At 35.8% G+C, this 23,639-nt stretch overlaps 1 long non-coding RNA gene and 1 pseudogene across 1 annotated transcript; both read right to left on the bottom strand.

The window, feature by feature from the left end:
* Positions 1-8,442: 8,442 nt before the first annotated feature.
* Positions 8,443-9,887, bottom strand: LOC112749936 (uncharacterized). The gene is made up of 2 exons (XR_011873746.1): positions 9,706-9,887; positions 8,443-9,288 (listed from the first exon to the last, which is right to left on the bottom strand). It is a non-coding gene; the product is annotated as an uncharacterized lncRNA (long non-coding RNA).
* A 4,014-nt stretch (positions 9,888-13,901) lies between these two features.
* Positions 13,902-16,058, bottom strand: LOC112749926 (uncharacterized; annotated as a pseudogene).
* Positions 16,059-23,639: the final 7,581 nt, after the last annotated feature.

Here is a 23,639-nt window from a genome sequence, read left to right as displayed (position 1 = left end):
TAGCAGGGAGTAATCTAGCTGGGGGTGGTGGAGCGTCTAGCTCGGAGACTCAGCAGTACCCCCTGCACTTTTTAAATTTGGACTTGGATGCCATGAGATAACAGGGGATTTCTGGCGAACTTGTTGGATTTGGTGTCAGAGATACACAGGGTATCGGAGGACTAGCAGAGTTTCACGTTGGTCAGTAGTTTCAGGATAAAGAGGAGGCTGTGTTAAACATGAAGACCTATAACATCTGACGCGGGATTCAGTACAAAGTGGTAGAGTCCGATTATCGCAAGTACTATGAAAAGTGTAAGGAATTTGGCAACGGGTGCACATGATTGATTCAGATCAGTTTCCGCCAGCGTAGAGGTATTTGGGAGGTAAACCGGTACAATGGACCTCATACTTGTCTGGATACATTGATATCAAGTGATCATAGGAGTCTTGATTATCATGTGATCTCGGCATTCATACTGCCAATGGTTAGAGCTGATGCTGCCGTGTGTATCAAGATACTGCTGAATGCGACAGAGGCACATTTCGGTTTTAGACCCACTTACAGGAGGGTTTGGTTAGCTAAACAGAATGCTGTGGCACAGATTTACAGAGATTGTGATGAGTCATACAATGAGTTATCGTGATGGGTACTAAGTGTGTAGATAACGATGACGGGTAGTGTTGCGGTATTGAGGACGAGTCTTGTGCGAGTGGGTAGGCAAATGGAGCAGTCGAATGCCTATTTTCACCGGCTTTTTTGAACATTCCCACGATGTATTGAGGACTTCCGACATTGCAATCCGTTGGTTAGTATTGACGGGACCCACTAGTATGGCAAATACGGGGGTACATTGCTAGTTGCGATTGCTCAGGACAAGAACTCCAACATCCTGTCTGTTGCATTTGCGCTTGTGGAGGGTGAGAATGCTGAGCCGTGGTCATTTTTTCTATCCTACCTCTGCCAGCACGTCACTCCGTAGCCGGGTATTCTAGTGATATCGGATCGGCACAATGGTATCAAGGCAGCACTTGAGGTTTTCGACAGAGGTTGGCTACCACTTGCTGCATACTGTGCATTCTGCATTTGACATGTGGCCACAAATTTTGCCCTGACTTTTAAGGGTAAGGATGCACGTAGGCTTCTGGTGAACGCGGCATACGACCTACAACTTATACACTAAACACGAATAAAATACAACACAAAGACAATACTAAGTAATGCAAAGTCAAAGGAACTACAAATCATAACTCATACACTAAACACGAATAACCATGACTCATCCGAACAAATGCGACCCTTTGAAGCAGCATTGAGGGCGCCGGATCCTCTGGCGTCTCTAGGCGAGCGGCACCTCATCCTCATCTCCATCTCCGGCTGCCTCATGTGCAGTCTGTGGGGGTGGCCTAGACGGTCCTGCCACAGTCTGTGGGAAAACTTTGTATGCTGAAGGAGGAATGCCACCCAAAGCAAAATGCTCATGCAGCGTCCCTGACAGAGGCTCGTTCAGGTCCACATCTGGGAGTATTTGGGGTCCGGTGGCATGTGACCTCTGGCGTGCTGCCTTATCCTCCTGCATGATGACACTAATCTCCTCTAGAAAGTGTGATCCTCCGAACTCCGCATCAAGACCCTCATTGGTGAGCAGGTCCGATAGAAGCTGACTTGAGCTAATATATGTCTGGCTCTCATGTACATCCTGGTCATCACTAGAAACACCGACAAAGTAATCACCAAATCCCGCTCTGCCATCTCCACTGCTGCCCTCGCCAGTATCATCACCCACACCAGAACCATACCAGTCTCCACCATGTGATCCTCTATCACTGCCACCATGTTGACCTCCTCCAAGTCCACCCACATCCCACCCCCATCTCCACCATGATGCCCGCCATCATCCCCACCATCACCATCATCGTCACTACCGTAATCATCATGTCTGCCTCTCCCTCTATCTCTAGCTCTAACTCGACGACCACTTCTCCCTGCCTGTCCAGCATGACCCCTACCTCGTCCACGACCTCGACCTCTGCCCTCATCTCCTGCTATCACATTGTCGAGCCACCGCCACTCACACTGGCTCCTACATCTCCCAACACGAGCTCTCTGCTTAACTCAACGCCTATCTGGAACATCATCCACCCGATCCATGTCAGGAACTCGTCCTGGACCTCGCTGGGTCGCCTCAAACGGAATAGGAACTGCCCTAAGGTCATTGAGAAAGAGCTCAGGCGATTAGAATCACCTACCATGCTAGCTCCACCAATCCAAAAACTCATGCGACAGGCCTGGATTTGGAACAACATCAAACTGAATGACATCTGCCCGGTTGTCCCAATGGAGGTGCCAAAACTGCTAGCTGTGTGGGAACCACCGATCACCACCTCTGCCATCCTTCGACATCAAGAAATCGATAACGAGTGCGGCCCATGATCGAGGCTGTACTCCACCAAACTGCGGTAGCACTCGATCTACCTGGTGCCACTCTATGATAGAAAAATATATCAACACTGTCACGGACTTCCACAATGCCGTATGCTGAGGCTCCAATATCTCTATATACACCACTTGAACTACATCATGAGAGCTATACGACATCCAAGTGAACTGTGAATAGAAATAGTTATGAAATGCTCATTAAATGTACAGTGTTGCCAACCTGAAATCGATATTAACTATTTACAGTTTTCGAAATACTCACATCCCCAGCCTGTAGGGGATCTATCATGAGCCTTCAATGAGCAACTCAAGATCTTTTCTCGCTCGCGGTCGGGTTGTGACCTGACTACCTGCAACCCAAACACAGGTTATCACTAAATGAAACTAACACCAAATAATTGTGACAAACATAGCATATGAATAGAACACAACCTCGAGGCCAAAGGGCAGCCGAACGTATCATATCCAATGGGCCTGAAACCATGAAACTTCCAGAAGATCCATGAATAAAGCAGCTGTAATGGACCGACTAACTTCACAAAGTTTCTATTCGCCACACGGCACATGCACCGGTATAACCATGAGAGATCAGTTGATCCCTAACTGTACCCACCCATGTCCTCAAGTCTGGCTACATATGGCAGCCACCGAATGTGAAGGCGAGTATCAGACTTGTCGCCAAATAGCTGAGTCCCCAAAAGTATCATAATATAGGCCTGGACATACCTCCTAACAGTGGCGTTGTCAGCGCCATCAAGAAGCTCTTCGAATGTGTCCTGCATCCAACTGCGTCTTACTGTGAACTTGTCGATGCAGTTTGCAGGAGGCAAAACATCCAGAAACTCCTCAAACCACACCTAAGCTGGGCGACCACCCTCGATGTATCGCTCAAACTCTGTCAGGCATCCACTAACGTAATGTCCATCAATTGGCAGCCCTAACTGGTACGCCACGTCCTGCAGTGTAATCGTGCACTCTCCAAATGGCATAGAAAATATGTGCGTCTTCGGACGCCATTACTCCACGAATGCACTAACCAACAGCTCATCCAACCTAAACCAAGTCTGTTCAGCCTCGCAAGATGGTATAAACCGGCCATCTACAAGTACGGAACGATCCTCTCGTCTAGGTGCATACCCTGCTGCTGTCTCATGCTGGTGATACATCGGTGGGGCTGCATAAACAACCTCTTCATTGATGACACCAGCTATATGGGCAGCTCCGTCCAAACGATAAAGATGGTTCGGATTATCCCCATCAGCAGAATATCCGAATGTTGAAGTCTTTGTTAGAGTTTTGGGAAAGAGGTTTCTCTGGGATTTGGTGGGGCAGGATTTTCGAATTATAGTTTGAATGAGCTCAATTCGAATTCTGTTTATAGGGAAACCATTAGTAATTCGAATGAGTCAGATTCGAATACCATAGACGCTCCTTGGTAGTAATTCGAATTGGTAGAACTATGAGTAAATAGAAACAGGTTATTTCGAATTACTAGGTGTACAAAACTATGGGTAATTCGAATTAGTGTGATTCAAATTAGTAGGTGTCATGCGCATGTATAATTTGAATCAATGTGATTCGATTTATCAGGCTAGATTTCATGCATGCATAAATCGAGTTAGTTAGCTTCGATTTGCATTTTTTCATAGTAATTCGAGCTATCCTAATTCAAATTACTATGAGAGTTGGCAAATCGAATGAGACTCATTCGATTTATATAAAAACGTGCTAACGAGAGATCCATGTTACGTTTTCTCATTTGAATAAATTGTGTAATTTTGAGCTCCATTTAATTTAATGGTATATTTTACCCTAAATAAAATGCATTCATATTTAAATTTTATCATCATATTTTATTTTTTAAGGTAATTCTAATAGCCAACATTAAAAATTTATCATCGATTATACTTACGAAACTTTTTATTCTATTTTGTCATTTATGCTTTTCACCAACTTGGATATAAATATATAATATAGTGTTTTACTTGTGATTTTTTTTCTTTACCTTTTCTACTTCAATTTTTTTCTCTAAGTTTCTTTTATTTCCATCTTAAACATTCCATACAGTTACTCTTTTCACTATATTTTTTAGTTTATATTCATTTTAAATATTTTTTAAAATTATCTTTATACTTCATATATAACTAGGCATGCTCAACTCTGTAGATACATTATATTTATTTTCAGTAATTAGATTGTTATGTTTTATATAGTCTTCATTACTCAATTGCTCTAACATTGTTCTAATCGAATTAATGCTTTTTTTTTTAAATCAAGTTCCTTTTTATTCCCAATGGTGCTAAGAGTGACAAAGATAAAAGTTTTAAAGTTGTCTTGGTTTATTTACTTTATAGTTTGATATTCAATTTAACAAACTTAAATTGATATCATATGTAAATTAGTTTGATTACTTATTTAACTTTCATATATAATTTTTATAATATAATTATTCTTATTTTATATGAGAGTAACGTATCATTTTTGTCATCAATGTTTGAGGTAAATTCTATTTATATCCCTAACGTTTAAATCGTTCTATTTATATTCCTAATATTTGTAAAAGTGATTCAATGTTATCTTACCGTCAATTACACATCATAAACTTTAGTTGGAATTCTAAAAATCTCTTCTTGATATTAGAATATAAATGTTTAGGACAGAACCGATGATCCACCCGGATAATAACTTATCAAAAGTTAAAACTAATCCCTGTAATATTTGCATAATTCACATTTTTATGGACATAATTTGAATATGAACACAAATAATGGGTACAATATTAAAATTAAATACATCTACATAAGACCTAATTGAAAATAAATACATCCAAATAAGAATAATTAAAAATACAATATAATATGTTAGTATAATTGTTGACAAAATAAAATTAAATCATTTTTATACACATTAAAAATACAAATAAAATAATTTAAACGTTAGGATATAAATAAGACTTACCCCAAACGTTTCAAATAAAAACGTTACTTTAATCTTTTATATGAATAACTTTATTTCACTGTTATAATAAATCATTCTTTAGTATAAAAAGATTACATGGCACAGACTATTAAACTCCTAAAATTTCAAAATTTAGCTAAGATCATATGCTTCAATTTTAAAATTTTATACGATGTTTTTTTAGTATTAGTATCTCTTATCTTAGTTTAATCAATAGTTTGTTGATATTCTTATCTTGGACCACTCGTTTCATTGATTACTTTTTATTTTCTGATAATTGAATAATGTTTCAACGTTTGAAAGAATGAAACAATTATTGAAAAAAAGTTATTAAATTTCAACAAAAAATATAATCATAATAAGATAAAATTCTTATACGCATGATAAAGTTATTTAAATTCTTATACTCATGATAAAGTTATTTACTTTTTAAAATAGCTTATTAAAAAGTAACTTTTGAAAGATAATTTTTTAAAAATTATATTTAATAAATTAAAATAACAATGAATTTAATAAGTATAAACGATAACAATTATATTTGGTAAATTATTTTTAAAATTTAATAAACCTAAATATAATAAAAAGTACATAAAGTTATTAATATATAAAATTATATTAGAATTTTTAATTTTAATAATATAAACTAACTTTAAAAATATCATTTTAAGTACTTTTAAAAATAGGATTTTTTTATTTATAAATAAAATAAATAATTTATTTATTAATATGCATATTATTAAGTGTTTTACATTTTTATATTACCATTATACATTTCGTGTATATAAAGTAAAGGGTAAAGCACAATATTAAATCAAACAGTAGGAGAAATTATGTTTTGGACTTTGATAGAATTTTATAATTTCTCCTACCATTTGGTTTAATACTGTGCTTTGCTCACATTTTTATTAGTTATTTTATATCCTGTATATCCAAGATGTATAATATAAGTGTAAAATCACAATCTTCTACACATTATACATTTTAGTAAATAAAATATTTAAATAATTCAAATAAAAAATCCTTTTAAAGCACCTCTAACATTATGTGTTATAGAATGGTTGGTTAAATAATATTTATAGAATGTTTAAGGGTTAAGTACAATTTTAGTCTCTATAATTTAAGCCGAAATTTTTTTTTGTCGTCAATCATTTTTTCTATAAAAAATTGTTCTTAAGATTTATAGTAGTTTTAAAATCGTCCTTTGGGACAGATTAATTTTTTAAATAGCAAAAATACCCTCTCTCTCTCTTCTCTACACTACCACAACCCCACTTACTACCACCTCATCACCATCTCCTATTACCACGCCATCATCATCTATTCATGAATCTAACAAGAAAACTCAACCTTCAACAACAATCTTAAATAAATCAAAATCAAAATAACAATTCATCACCAAAATTATCATCATTAACAAGAAACAAAAAAATCAATTGTTTAACGTACTGCTTCCATTGCAATGGTTGAATTTTTCAACTTCAACCAAATGATTCAAAAAATTAATAGAATTAAATTATTAATTTGTATGAAATCTTTTCTTTTTAGTTGGATGAAATCTTTCGAAAGTCTTGAATTTGTCTATAATTATAGACAATACCACCTATATTTTCTATGAAATTCGAACCTGAACTTTATTTACGATTTGGTTCTTCTATATCATCGGCACCTATTGCTCATATTTCATGGGCGAGCATACAATTTATACCTAGTATTTTTTTTTTTTTACTATTTTGACATCTAGGATTAACATATATTACTGTCAAGGTCAAGAATTACTTTTTTATTTAAATTAGATATATTATCATCACCATTGTCAAAACAAACATTAATAAAAAAATTAGACATTAAGTCATTAATAAGAACAACTTCTTGTTTTTTTTTTTCAATTTTTCACCAAAATTAAAGAATCAAGAAAAGCAACAACAATCCATGTTCGAAAATTGGGGTTTGTGATGAAGGAAAAGGGAGGGAAGGAAATTAAGAAATTATGGTTTCTCTGTTAGCTCACCCATATTCTACAAGAGTCTGAATGACGGAGGATAGGGAAGGAGAAGGGAGGCGCAACGGTAATGCTGGAAATGCGAAGAACACAACTACCACCACCACCTCCTTGACGACGACGAGGAATACGAGACAAGGGCGAGGGCCAGACACGTCGCGTCGCGGTGAGACAATGGTGAGGGCGAGGGCGAGGGCGAGGGCGAGAGCGAGGCAAGGCGCAGCGAAGACGAAGGCGAGGGCGAGGGCGAGGGCGAGGACGAGGCTTCCTTCTCTCCTTCTCTAAGTTTTTGCTTCTCTCTCTGCCTTGCTTCTCTCTCTTCTAAAGGTGGGATGGAGATGATGACACTGAGAATATAATTGTTTGAAGGACGATTTTAAAACTAAGTTGAATCTTACGAATGCATTTGAATATAAAAAAGGTTGGAGACGAATACAATTTTTGAATTAAATTTTAGAGACCAAACTCGTTTTTAACCCAATGTTTAATTTGATTTAGCATTTTACAAAAATACATGAAAATAAAGACTTAAAATTTTCTTTTCAAAATTTTCGGAGACTTCACTAAAAGAATTTTGAGCTCAATTAAAAATTGAGTAAAATTATAAGTATCTCCAAATTAATTAAGCATTTCTTTGCTTTTTCTAGTAGCCGTCTTTTTTCATTGTGCTATTCAGTTGTTTGTTGCTTCTTCGAACCAAAATAAATAAATAAATAAAATGAGAATAGTATACTAAAATGAACTTGGACCTTTGACAAATGGCTTCTTATTTTTGTTTTGTCCCTTTTGTAATTAATGGCTGATATAAGCATACGCGTTTGTTCCATAAATTGATGCATAATTCAGGAAGATGATGTAAAACCTAAGTCATTTGAAGGGATAAGGATAAATTTATTTCCATAAACAATACTATTGATAAAAATAAAAAATAAAAGTGGGGCATTGATCAAACTCCCACAATAATAGCCAATTTCTTTTTGGTTTGAAAGCAGAAAACTGTTAGCAACAATGAATGAATAGTTAGAAATTAGAGCCTACAATTCAAACTAAACTAGGCACCAAAATATGACTTGAGGGTTGAAGCCAATGTTCTTATGAGTTACTCAAACTTCATTAACAAAGTAACATGATGGAGCCAATGTTCATTGTTGGAAACTCTACACAAACTCCACTACCATAGTGGCATAGTTCACAAGGATTAAACACTTTTTCCTAATACGAATGAACATGTCAATCCAAAAATAAAAAATAAAAAATAAAAAGAACTAATGCTAGACAACTAGCCAGAACAATTTGTCATAACAATGTGGTAATGCTATCAACCATTCAAAGATCATGCCAAAACTATTCTGGCTATATAACAATTCACTTTCTCTAAATATACATATCTTGCAATTAACAATCACCAAAAACTAAAAACTAAAAATTCCCTAAGCAGAAATTTCTGAAACCGAACTTGGTCTCTCCCTAGAGGAAGAAGAATGCAAAAACTCAATGCAATCTTCGACGGCTTTGGCGCGATGTGAGTCGATGGGGCCTGCCAGCGACTGCGATCGTGCCAAAGCCGATGAAGAAACTTTCCTTGAGGATCTCCTTCTCATGGAGGCAATTCCAATAGCATTTGCTACTTTTGATCCAAGCTTGACTAGAAATTTAACAGGTGATGATGATTCCTTGAGCAATCCGAAATTCCAACATCCAATCATCCTTTTCTTGCTTCCCAACACTCTGCCTCCACATCCACCGCCGCCACTGCCATCGTAGCCGACACAAGTGCCATGCTTGAGAAATATGGTTGTTTTGTCACTTGAATCAGGACTAAAGCACACCCTTTTGCTTTTCCTTAACATTTGAGGAAAAATATGAAACTTGAAACTTCTAAAAATCTCCAAATGTTCCAAATCCCCTGTTTCTAAAACAGAGGAAAACAGAGGAGAAGCAGAGAAGGAATCATATAGATACCAAGAATTAGGATATGTTGATAAATTTGAAGGTATATACTTATAAACAAATTTAAGAAACAAGGTAGATACTAGCTAGTAATAATAGAAACTAATTGTTATATAGTAATAACAAAGTTTAAAAGGCTAAAGAGAGTGATGTTTGAAGAACATTTAAAGAGATAGATAGAGATGTTTCAAGAGACTTGATGACTTAAACATACATGACCTTGAGAACATGCAAGAACTTAAAGGGCATCCGAAATAAACTCATTTACATAAAATAATAATATACGTGCATGAGACATGCACACATGACAAATGGGCCAACAATATTTGAGGAATAAAACATTTTTATGAACATTAGTTGTTTTGGAAGTAAGGCCTACCAATTTAACTGAGGCAAATGGAAAATTGGACTTTGGAGTGGGAACAATGAGGTGTGAAAAATGAACAGCGTAAAGAATTTGATTTGGGGAGGGTGAGAAATAATTGATGAGAAATTGTTGTTCTCAGGGATCAAGAAGGGAGAAAAAGGGGTTGTGGGTTTGGTCAAAAGATAAAGTAGTGGAGCCATGAAGACTCAAGAGGGAGACAAGAATGAAATGAAACTGTTTAGAGGGTAATATAGAATGAAAAGGGATGTGAGAGCGATTTTTTTTTTAACGTAAAGTATTTCTAGGAATTTATATTTTAAACAAATTTTTTTTACCAAAGATAAAAAGACTCGAATCCGTGACCTCTTAAATGAGTATAGAAAAACTATGTCATTTGAGTTCTAACTCATTGGCTTATATTTCAAACATATTAATCTTTAAAAAAATACTAATAAAATCATCTGCCATAGTAGATATATACGTATTAGTTCCAGATTAGTCCTTATAATTAGAGTAAAAAATTTTAACTTTTAACTTGTCTACGTTTAATTTGATGCCATAAAAAAAATTATTAATATTTTTTTAAAGATCTAATTTGTTCCAAATATAAATTTTCAAAAACTTATTTATCACTCTATTTTTTTAAGAATAAAATTGTGCAAAGGACAAAATTTCACTTAATTTATAGAAAATATGTCCATTGCAAATAATTTTTTATTTTATGATTTTTTAGAAAATTATATTCATTCTTCGTTAAAAGATACAATGCACCATAATGGTGGGTACTAGACATGTATTAAATTGTATTGAACCTGAGGATATGGGTACTCTTCTAATCAGCGTTGCTTTTGAGGTTGTGTTTTTGGTCCCACTTGTGTTTTTTGCTCTCTTTTTTTATAACAAGTTTATTATTTATTTAAAAAGCTAAGTTAGTTTTAATTAACAGGGGTTACTCTAAGTACGATCAAGACATTCCTTAGTTTACTTTGGTATTAATTATTTTATTTAGGTTTCGGGTGACAATTGTTTCTTAATAAAAATAGAGAGAATATGGAAGAATGAAAATGTATTTGTAAAATACGATAAAGAAATAGACATCATCTATATTATGATAAAGTTTGTCTAATTTTTTATCCATCCATAAAATTGTATACAATAGAAACATGGACAAAAGTACAAATTTACTAAGTCATATATGTCTGAATGTCTCCATTTTTCAAGTACCGATCTCTATAAAAACAACTTTAAAAATCATTTATCAAAAATACAAAAATACAATTCTTATGCCTTGAACAAAATTTTGGACTTAAACTCGTATATTTAAGTATATGAGATAGTATTTTATTTTATTTATTTATTACGAGTAGTGACAACTATATGTGACCACTTGTGCTTTTTCCTGCCACCTTTGGTTCTGTTCTCTGGAGACTGAAATCTGAAGTCTAAGATATCATGGCCCGCAATGTTATGTGCAATAAGAGAAAAGGGAATCTGTTTGAATATAGTGTTGGCGTGAAAACTAGGGAATTGCTTATTCTTATTCATCTTTTTCTTATTCCTTTTTCTATGCTGCCTTGTATATGGTATTGAAGGGAAAATTTTAATTGATACAAGAAAATTAGAAAAAAGAAGGGAAAAAAAATATTAAGTCAATTATGGTCCTTCTGTTCATTTTTGTCCCTTTGGTCATGTCTTTTTGTTTTTTTGACATCTTGGATGCACTCTTTCTCTGTCACAGCACGAGGTTTGATTGCGTTATTGTCTTACTTACATAGTTACTGTTACAATATAATTAGAATCAATTATGATTAATTAGTATTATTTTGTATATCTTAATATTTATTATATCTGAATATTTATTATAGGAGATTAGTCTTTATTATTACGATTCTCTTAGTACCTATAAATACCTTTTTATATTGTTTCATTTGGAGACAACTTAAATAGACAACTTGAATACATTCAATAATATACAATTTTTTTTCAGTTTAATCTTTTATTTCTAATATTATATCAGAGTCATGGTAATCACTGTAATTTTTGCATTTTTTTCTATGCCATTTTTTTCTTATCTTTTGTCAATGCTTTTTTCCGGCAGTTTGCCATCTTTTCAGCAGTTTTTCGGCCGCTCTTGCGGTAGTTCCGTTTGCATTTCTGGCAGTTCCGTCTGTTTTCCTGTATGGCAGTTCCGTCCGCGCTTCCTTCAAACAAGCCGCAGTTCCATCTGCGCTTCCTTTCGGCAGTTCCGTCTGCACCTTTTTTCTCTTTATTTCATTGTTTTAAATAAGTTTCAAACTTAAGTTGTCACTTGAGTTTGAGGGGATGTTAGAATATAATTAGGATCGATCAATTAGTATTATTTAATATATCTGAATATTTATTACAGAAGATTACGTCTTTTTTATTACGATTTTCTTAGTACCTATAAATATCTTTTTATATTGTATCATTCAGAGATAACTTAAACAGACAACTTTAATACATTCAATAAAATACAAATTCTTTTTCCAGTTTAGTCTTTGTTTCTAACAGTTATATACGTCCTTACAAATCAAGATAAATTCTTATTACATAATTTCGAGTATATATTTAAATAGGCCTTTAAATAATTTTGTATTAGATATTTTTTAAAAGATTTTATTATATTAAAATTTTTAAATTTTAAAAAAATAAGACATATAAATTTTTATTTTAATCAGATTGTTATTTTTATTTTTTACTTAGATAAATAAATTTTTAAAATATAATAAAAAAATTTATATATCTTATGTTTATAAAATTTAAAAATCTTAATGTAATAAAATTATTTTAAAAACAAAAATATCTAATACAAAATCTTTTAAAATTTTATTTAAATATATACTCAACAATTTAAGACAAAGTATAAACTAAGGATAAAAAAATTAATTTTGTGGAATCATACATTTACATATCACTTTTTTATTAAAGAACAAAAGAAAATTATTGAGATGATAGTTTTTGATAAGGACGAATAGACTGCCTTTGATAATGATATTCTATATTATCTCTATTTTTAGAGTGGCTGCTACTTAGTTCATTCATTCAAATTAAATAATAATTCGTATATTTCTAGTAGTATAACTTTAAATTTTGCATATTTTTCTCATATATTTAACTATTTCATTAATCAATCTTCTTTATCAACAAGTCAACATTTTATTTTCGTCAAGATTTATACGTCCATTTACATGATGTGCAGTTTTATTACACGTAATGTTTGGTAGGGGTGACCCGGTGAAATATAAAGAGTAAAAACTAAAAAGTAAAAACCCTTCCAAGTTCCAACCTAAACTTTGGCTTAAGGTCCATGTTAAAAATGTAGTTACGATAACAAAATTTTTGTTTATCTAAAGTTTGGCTTAAGGCCCATGTTAAAAATGCAGTAAGTCATTGGCAACGAACCATAAAAGACGAACTATAAACTCTTAAATGAAGTTCTGATTTACGACGGATTAGTAGTAAGTCATTGGCAACGAACCATAAGAGACGAACCATAAACTCTTAAATGGAGTTCTGATTTACAATAAATTAGTTCTTAGTTTGTTGGATTGGCATAACAAAAAAAAAAAGAAACAAGAATTTTTTTCTTTTTCTCTGAAAACAATTTAGGCAAAGAAATTTAAGGCTTTTGAAATTTGAAGTTGAGAAGAACGTTACTATTCATTTAGTTTTAGGAAAATTTTTTGAAGGTTTGAATTCCCGTACTGTGTGGATAACATTTTGCTAATGATTCAGCCAACTTCTCTAATACTAACAGAAATCATTAGGTTATCTATGAAATTTTTTCCATGAGAATTACTGTTAGATTTAATAATACTACCGAGAGATAAATTTATCTAGAATGTCTGCAAAATAATCATTAACGTGTATCTTTTCTCATCTTAAAAATTGTCAATAACTACTTGCTCAAATATATAACTTATCTAAGATAATATGCTGCCTAATGAGTCAACAAAAATGCTGCCTAATGAGTCAACAAAAACATTACTCAGTTAACCAATTTGGATTGATTCAGGGTTCGAATCTCGCATTCTACATGCAACAATTTAACAACAAACCTTTAAATGCTTCTATCCGCAGCTTTTATAATTGATTGTTCCTGGGGTGAGGAAGAAGGGATCCACAACTTTATTCTGCTCCTTTCTAAAATAAGAGCATCATGTTATAAAATAGAGGCACAAATCTTATTATTATAAGAGCTATTGTTATTTATGTTGATAATTCAATAATGTGTTTCTCTTGTTCTGTGACATTTTCAAGTGAATATATGACACACAAAAGATCCTCATCCTAGAAAGAACAAAAAAATTGAATAATCTCAAAATATAAGAATTAGACAAACAAAAGAAGAAAAGGTCTGATTCCTACTAAAAATATAACTACATAAATATAATCTCCTTCAAATTAAAAAAAGAAATATCACAACATTAGCACTAAAATTGAAAGCCTATTTTCCTTGCTACAAAAATGGATGGACATGGTAGCAATCTTCATCAGAGGCATCTAAGTCTTGCAAATGTCAAAAAGCCTCTGTGACCTCTAGCTTCGCCACAAGGTCTAGCCATAACCGAAGAAACAGTACTGTCTGGCGCATAGCTTCCGTCAGAACGTTGCCTCCTCTTGCAAGGCAGAGAAGAACCATTAGAACCATTGTTGTCTCCATTAAAGTTTTCCATTTTCCCTTCTCTAACTTCGTATGTGCGTAACACACCTCAAATGTTCTTATATCTTTAACACAAAATTTATTTAGGAATTATAACTTGAAAGACATAGAAAAGGCACCAAAAGTTGTAAAATATAGAGAGAATGTACCTGTGAAGCAGTTTTGAAGTGTTTCGCACGATCGATGTACTTGCTCAACACATGGAGAGAATGAGCACAATGTACCATCTTATTTTAACATTTTTTCGGCGGAGGGAATAGCAAGCCATGGTTGGGGGAGATCCAAGAATACGGCATCAGCCAAGCCAGCAAATTCATTCGGAAATCCCCCGCCCTGAATATCCCTAACTCGCACACTAATTAAGCTGCTTAGACCTGTCCTCTCAAAATCATCCCTATGAAGAAGAAAATCAATCAAGTAAACATATCAGACCAGAATGGTGGAATGGTTCTATATTCCGCATAACCCTATGTCAAGAAAACAGTAGTAACCTACATAGAATCTAACTATCAATAGCTTTCAAATCGACTTTTCCAATCATTCAAGAATGCTAAATCCTGTTAAGTAGAGTCCTAACTAATCCAACTAAACATCAACTTATGCATACAAAATACGAAGAGATTGAACATTAGAATATTTTTCACAAATATATAACTTCAAATGCATTTGAATTAGGTTCCCCAGGCAATGGTCACAAACTTGCAATCATGAGGTAAGCGGAAATTAAGAATATCACTATCATCTTCCTTGTTCATTACCTAGCCGATCCAGCTCGTTGCTCATGGAAGTCGAAAGTATGGACATGTCCCGTAGGAGCAACAGCCCTTGCAAGCGAAGTAGTTAAAGATCCACTTCCAGTGCCAGATTCAAGAACTAAGCAACCAGGAACATCCTCTAAGTACATGATAGCAAAGCTAATATCTGCAATATAGAGAATCTGAGTCCTATGGCTTAACACTAGAGTCCATAACTCTGGTGTTGGAGCTAACAAATATACAAAACCACCCTTATTGCTGAATACTTTAGACCCAAGTGGCTTTCCTATCCATTCCGAGTGCTTAAAAACACCGAATCTATTCTGCAGTACCGAAATTTTCAGACACTGTTACTGCCTTCATGTTGTCATGCCTTTCATAAACTATAACCAAATCAGCATTGCTAATCAATCTATTGAAAGATAATTTCTTTGCAGGATCAATTTCCAACATCTTAAAAGGTCCTCAAGAATCTTTCAGCAAAATCACAAGGAACAATTCCTGCCATTCATAAAGGGGAAAAAACAACAATGCAAATTGAATTATTTGAATGTAACAAGTGTTTAATCTTACTGCATTTAACTCAGTCCCAAAATTCTAAGCATAAAACACTAATGAAAGTAGTTACCAACTTGAAATTAAATAAACTCGTGAACTTTTGTCTTTGATGAAAAACCAAGTAAAGAAACATAAAAATCAAAACATGGATTGAAACATGAGAATCAAAGAAGAAAAGAGAAGGAATGACGAAACTAACCGGGGATTGAGCAAGCACTAATCTTTACTCGTCAAGTTGAAAACTTTATGGACCCAATTGATGTCAGAGTTTGAAGATTACTAACTTTTGCGAATGGGAATGAAGCATCAAACAACAGCGGCACTGGTTTAAGTTTAACATAAACAAAAACTGAACTGGGGATTTAACTTAACCTAAGGCTATGCTTTGATCGGTGGTCTGGGAAGAGGAAAAAACGAGCCGAAGTCTGAAGAGATTATTATGATAGGATTTTATTATTTCTATGTAATTAATTTTAAGAATAAGTACTATTTTAGTCGGTAAAATTTTGGGTAAAAATAAAAATAGTTCCTAAATTTTTTTTACATTTAAAATTATTTTAAATATTGAATTTTGTTTGAAAATGTTCTGGCCTAACTCAACAAATATCAAAAGTGCATCAAGCGAATTCATGATCCAGTCATATGACGAGACGCCTATCACGTGACACAATCTCTTCGAGAGAGATATAGACCTGCCAATTTGTAAGGGATTGGGACCAAGCGAGATGATCGACCTGACAAATGAGGATAAAAGAGTTCTTCTCAGGTACATTACCATAACCCTAATCTAGCCGCCTTATCGTATGGACACTAATTTTAACATCAGAGTGTCTTTGCAGGTGGCCCTACCTACTAACCAACTGATGAACCACAGACGTAGTTCCTTCCATCGGAAGTTCACGTTCAGGTCCTCATCTTTACCTTAAACACCCTAATATCAGCTGACCCTCCGAACCCACAAACAATGGTGCTGTCTGTGGGACCTGACGCAAGCTAAGGATGGAGGTCTTCCTCTACAAAGAGGACGAGCCAGGGGAGGGTGTGAACAATGAGTGGCAGAGGGGTCGTCTCATGAGTAGGCTGAGCACAAGGACCTCTCGGAGATGTCGACCAATCCCCTCTAATAACGACCACTCCCACGATCAGTCCCTGGAAAGGCGTCCATTTGGGGGTACAAGCAGCGACAACTCTCGGATCATGCAAGAACTTAAGCGCAGGGTTTAAAACCTCGAAAGAGAGTTGGCGGCGAGAGACTGCTACAACCTTGAGACTAGCCAAAACACCCGCTCACACTCAGAGGCCCCGCCAAGCCATTCTCGCACCTAGTCCCCGCTAAGGAGATCAGAAGAAAGATGGCACGCGGGAGAGGAGGACGATGGGCATGACCAGACCGATGGTCGTACCCAGTTCCTTTACTCCCAAGACAAATCGAGAAGCCGAGAACATAGGAAGGAACGAAAAAGGAAGCGACGGGATCCTATCGTGATTGGTGCCACCCCTTTCCACTTCTCCATCCCCAAACTCCGAGTACCTAAGAACTTCGATAAGCCGACGAACATGAGATATGATGGCACCAAAGACCCACAAGAGCATTTCAAGGTCAAAATGAACATGGAGGATGTGGGAGATGCGATCAGGTGCCAGATGTTTCCTATGACCCTGGCGATTCGTTGGTTCAATTCCCTCCTACAAGGTTCTCTAACAACCTTTTCAGATATTTCTCTGAAGTTTCTAGCCTAATTCACCACACACATCACCAAGGCAAAGCACCCGATCAACCTCTTGAGGATAACACAGCGGGTTGGCGAGCTCATAAGAAAATACCTGGACCATTTCAATAACGAGTGCTTAGATATTGAGAGCCTTACAGACTCCATGGCCAGCCTGTGCCTCACTAACAGCTTAGTGAACGAGGATTTCCAGAAATATTTAACCACCAAGTCTGTGTAGACAATGCAAGAGATATAATACGTGGCAAGAGAGTACATAAATTACGAGGAGGTTAGCCAGGTGGTAGCCGCTAATAAATGGCAACTAGCCACCCAACCCACTGTCAGGTCGGCAACCCAAAGAAATCGAGGGATGCTCCAAGGGAGATGCCATCAGGGAGGCCCTTTAAACTTTTTCCCGGATATGAAAATTCACGAATTATATCCCCATGACCGCCCCGATCGTGGAAGTCATCCAACAGATTGCGGATAAAGGCATTCTATCCAAACTGAGGCAATCGAAAGACCGAGTGGGTAGAACTAGAGCCGTTGACCCTTATGGAGGTAGGTAATCGCCAGATTTTAAATTTCTGAAGTCGTGATATCGGATAACGAGACACAATTCTTTGACAAGAAGTTTAGAGAATTCCTAGCAGGTCTCGGTATCAAGCAAAGATTCTCCTTGGTAAAACACCCCCAGAGTAACGGACAAGTAAAGGCGGCAACCAAGGTCATCCTGAAAGGATTAAAGAAGCACTTGAAATAGAGGAAAGGCTTGTGGGCGGACGAGCTAACCTCGGTCCTATGGTCTTAGAGTACAAACAAATCTGGCGCTCTCGCTCCGGTGACAGCCAGAAAGGATGACAGCCCTCAACAGGGCAAACCTTAAAATACTCCGACTTGAACCCATGGAACGAGTCCTTAAATAAATCGAAAAGTAGGCGGTTCGTCTAGGCCCGAAAAGAGATATACCCCTTCCTATGTTTGCCTTTCTTGTGAGGAATAGTCAGAAGAAAGAAAAATAGAAAGACGTCACCATCTAAAACTGCCCCTTCATCATAGAGCCTTTGAAGGTCATCCTCATCCAGCCGGGAGGGCGTGCCGGAAACATTGGACGTCACCCCAATGATAATGATTGGGCACTCTCCCCACCGAGAAGACAGGACTGATGTTCCCCTAAACTCTCCTCCGTCGCACCATACATATCCAAGTTAGGATTTTTTCCATTTTTAGCCCAATACCCGGGTCCCTAAACCATACTAAATCAAAGTATCCTATAAAAAGTCCTTTCAAAATTACACTAAATCACAGTGCCCTAGAACGTGGATTCTCCCTTAATAAAACCCGAAGTATGTAATAAAACACCAAAACAAAAACAAAAAAACTCCAAATGTGAAGGCGAGATAACAAAGTATACTAACCTGGCTAGTGAAGGAAGCAGAAGAGGAAGAAATGCCACTAAAAGGACCTCCACTGGACAACCAAAAGTGACACCAAAGGAATCTCGCGAGAGAAGGCTCTGTGTCTTGAAGAAAGAAAGTAGAGGGAGAAGAAGCAGTTGCGAATGAAAACCCAATATTTTCAAAAAAGAAATATGAAAGGGTAGGGACAAAGAGGGAAACACATAACCTCTCTCCTCCCACTAAGCGTCATTATGATGGCTAGAAAAATTTAACGGACGAATCAACCCCTTAAGAGAAACGTGACGGACCAACATCGCACCCTAACACACCAAATATAAGGACCAGGCATACGGTCCCCCGAAGAAGACTCCCCTCACGCACTCACATGCGCCCTGCCTCATGGTTCACATAACCAAACATTCCCAAGGAGCAAGATTGGGCCCGCCCGCTCTCTCGCTCCGGGAGCAACTATTCAGGACCCGGTTCCCGGGTCCCCTTCTCCCAAGTTGTCTCGACCCAGGCACCCGGTCCCAGGCTATCACCAAGGCTCAACCCAGCCCATGAAGCATAATTGGCTGAACCATTATTCGGAATTCAAATAATTTTCCTTATCTTTGATAACAAGATAAGATAAAGATAACTATCCCAAACTATATAAAGGAAAATCAGAGACTCCCTCAGATACATTACTCATTCTGCACAATTTATACCTCTTAGATCTGTTTTGACTTTGGCATCGAAGTGTCTTTACAGGTACCACCCCTCGCTGCTCCAAGCAGACGATCCGATAACTGCCTGGACTAGCAAGTCCTCGATCCATCTCACAACCCATACCAGAGACTTCTAGTACAAATAGCAAATAAACAATAGAAAATTTATTATCAATTACGATAAATTAATAACAGTATAAAATCTTCTTATGCATTAGGATAAACTCAAATTCATAAATAGTAAAGCACATCCAATGCAAAAAATTGAGAAAATAATAAATCTTAATAAAAAAATACTGAGCAGCAATCACAACGGAGATAGGAGAAGAGACAAGCAAAGATATGACCAAAAAAAATAGAAAGACATGTAAAGACGTAGGCGACAGAAATGCTGGTGGCAACGAGCGTGTGGACAAGAAAAGATGATAGTAGCAACTACAAACATTAAACAATATATGTATGTATTTATGCATAAATACATAATGATTAATTTAGTAGTTAATTTTTATTTTATAGGTAATATTTTAAAGTTTAAGATTTAGAATTTATTACATATATATATCAACAATAGGTGAATTTGGAATTTTTTTTTCAAATAAAAAATATGAGCTTTTAACGGTCACAAGCAACGCAAGAAGGAAGCCAACAACTCATAGGAAAATTTAAACAGAAAAAAAATGGAAAGAATTCTCTAAAATCAATATTCAAAGTCATTAAAATAACCCAGTCTGTTGAGCTTTCTTGCTGTATGTGTTTTTCTTTATTTGTTTTTTATTTTAACAAGAGAACTCAACATAATAAGTGGAGCAAGAACAACAACAAGCAAATAGAAAAGTTAAAAAAGAAAAGAAAAAAATTACAAAAAAATCCCTCAACTATTTTTTGTGTTCCTCCTTTTTATAGTATACTCCTGATTTTGTACTCCTAATTTTGTACTCGTGAAAACATTTTCAACCACTCCAATCTTCTTTTATTAATTCTTACTAAAACTCTGTTAATATGAGAGCATCCTTTCTCCCCTCCACTTGCACAATCTCGTTAAAGTCTCTCATAAAAGCTGACATAACTCTGCAATATAACTCAATTTCTCCCACACAGCAAATTTCTCTTCTCTTGTATGAACTCCATACACTACAGAAAGCATAATTGAAATTATTTTTAGTAAGATTCCTTCAACACACAACCAAAACTCCCCTTTATGATAACAACTCATTTTAAACATTATTTCATCCCAAATTAATGGTAAACCACTTGAGACACCCAATGACTCAACATATTCTCATCCCGCAGCATCACTCTTCCAAATTCTTATTACATCAAATTTTGATCACTACCCGCCACTTAATCTCAAACAAGCCTAACGTATTTAACTTAAATTTTTCTTGAGATTTTTTACCATGCTCAATTTTTCATCACCCATTAATCCCCTACCATTCCAAGAATAAATTATTTTAATAAATTATTACACACATTTTTTTTATTTTTGGGCCTACAGCGTCTTGCTTTCTCTTTTTGTTATGCCAATCTTTTTTTCTGAGCAATTTCTTCATTCTGTACTTGGAGAATAGTCATAATATCATCTTCTTCATTGTATAAAATTGCACCTGATTCTAACGCTAGGTCCCAAGTTTTTCTATTTTCAAGCATCTGCTCCTCCAAAATATTATTTCTGTTTCCCTTACTTCCTTTATTCTTGTCCGAACCACCATCATCAACCACCCTCTTCCCAGCTACTTCTTCATCGTGTTCCGATAGCTCCCCCTGTCTCTTTATCAATGTTGTTCCCTTTGTGCCAAAATTCATGCCACTATTATTCACAATGTCATCTCTATCACACGTTTCTTTATCAACGTCTTCTGCACCATCATCATCAACATACACACCCAACTCACTAGTCCCTCCATTTAATGTTACTGTCGGGAGCGTAGCGGCTTGGTTCTCCACCACCAACTCTTCCTCGATTTCATGACCCAACATAGGTGGCGTCAGGTTTGCGCATTTTCCTTGCCACGTTGAACCTCCTTTGTCGTGGCCAGTCTTTAGCTTTCCTCCTTCAACACCGATTCGGTCTTCCTCAATCTTCTCCGTGTTGGTTTCTAGCGCAAGTTTTGCAGATGCAGCTTCTTGCACACTTGTTGTAGACCCTTCTCTAGCGTGCACATCCCTATCGTGAAAACTGTGTTCTATTTCCATCAAGCCTGACTCAGATTCTAGACCAAACGCAATATCACTGAACCGGTTGATTGAGGAAGCCGGGTCTAAAGATCTTTCTCTATCTTTTTTGGACATCTTTGAATTATTGAGCCTAGCACCAAGCCTACAAAGAACCTTCTTTTTCTTATTCCTTTTGCCCCTCCTTTCTAATCCATTAAAGTTACCTTCATAAATCCATGTTACTGTATCTTCAGAATCAGCTTCATGATTAATATGATCACATCCCACACAATCCGCTCTCCCTTCAATTCCTTTATAAATTGGTTGATATGTTACCGTTTTTACCTGATTTTGTTTTGAATGATCATTAATCCACTCATTCAAAATAATTTCAGGAATTACCAACCTACCCTTATCTTCTCCGCCTTCCCTCAGCTCTCCCATCACCACGTCGGCTGTCTGGTCGTTAAAAATCGCCGATTTTGTAGCCCGTGCACTCCTTAAGCTCGTACCCACATACTCTCTTTTCGCAACTGTTCTTTGTTGTTCACAACTATAGTCACTTTTTTCATTAGCTTCTTCATAACAATTCAATCCAAAAGCCTCTCGTCCCACTTCTTTCACTAGCACATCGAACCCACTGATACCTATTGTGATATGGACCCATTCTTTAATCATATCCATGATACAAGTATCAATTTGCACTCGTCCAACACTAAAAGACATGCACGATTCTCTCACTTTGTCACAACTGACTACTTCTCCCCCCCCCCCATTGGCTCCTAACATACTAAAGGTATTTGCTGACCACGCATGTAACGGAATCCCGTAACATTCTACCACACTCTTCAAGTTTCACATCGCTCTGTCTCATCCCATCTTCATATACTATTAAAGAATTGCAAGAGACTATGCATTTTAAACGTATATGCTTCTTCCACATTCAATACAGAATCAAAAGTCAAAAGAACTTTATATGCTCCCAGTTCCCGTACTTGGACAACTTGAGGCAGGTTTTTAACAATTATCTTTTTCAAGGAACTTAAATCAATTGCCTTCGTCGTACTGCCGACTAGACTTCTCTGTAGCCACTCTAGATTCTCTTTCACCCCCGATACTTCTACTTTCTTTGTCCACCCATTTCCATGCGAGTCTGGCTCTTTTTGGTGCCTTGTTAGTTTCTCTACTTGCCTTTGGTTATCTTCTTCCTGAGGTTGAGAATTTGTCTTGTTCCGACTATCACCTCCTTCCTGAGCTGTCTTTCGGACATTTATCTCAGTTGTTCGTCTATACTTCGCTTCTCCCACTATACAATCTTCCCTCTCAACCTCATACGATTCATTTCTGTTATAGCCTTCAGAGCTCCACCTTTCGTTGTGTATCAGATGAATGCAAAAATATACATATTACCACTTTTTTGTTTTTGTGATACATAAATGTCGTTAATCCGTCGCATATAGAAAGATATGAGAAGATTACAGAAAGAAATTTTTTTACCAAAAATAAAAAGACTCAAATTCACAACTTCTAAATGAATATAAGGAGATTATGTTGTTTGAGTTATATTCACTCGCAACTTCTCAAGTCTTTTCTCTGTACATGAAATGCGAGCTTAAAACATACATGATTTAGTTGTTAAAAAAAAAAACATGCTAGGTGCTTAGGCTTGGGCTTTTTCTCAGATACTTAGCCTGTAGGTTTTTCAGTTTTAGGCTCTGACCTCCTTTCAATACAAGTAACAATAAACTATGCACCCGTGAAATAAAAAACCAATAAACTTACTATTTCAGTTGAAGCTTTTGGTACTAACTACATATGAAGCATCTGTGTGTGGAATACTAGCATGTATATTAGACAATTAAACTTGGAGTATATACACAAATAAATTCTCAAGAAATTTTGCATAGGATATTTACGTTTTTAATAAATTTTATTACGTTAAAATTTTTGAAATTTTATAAAAATAAAATATA

The sequence above is a fragment of the Arachis hypogaea genome, chromosome 2, assembly GCF_003086295.3.
Source record: "Arachis hypogaea cultivar Tifrunner chromosome 2, arahy.Tifrunner.gnm2.J5K5, whole genome shotgun sequence".
NCBI classification, from domain to species: Eukaryota; Viridiplantae; Streptophyta; class Magnoliopsida; order Fabales; family Fabaceae; genus Arachis; species Arachis hypogaea.
The sequence above is the reverse complement of the archived record's forward strand: the minus strand, read 5'-3'. Positions and strand labels throughout refer to the sequence as shown.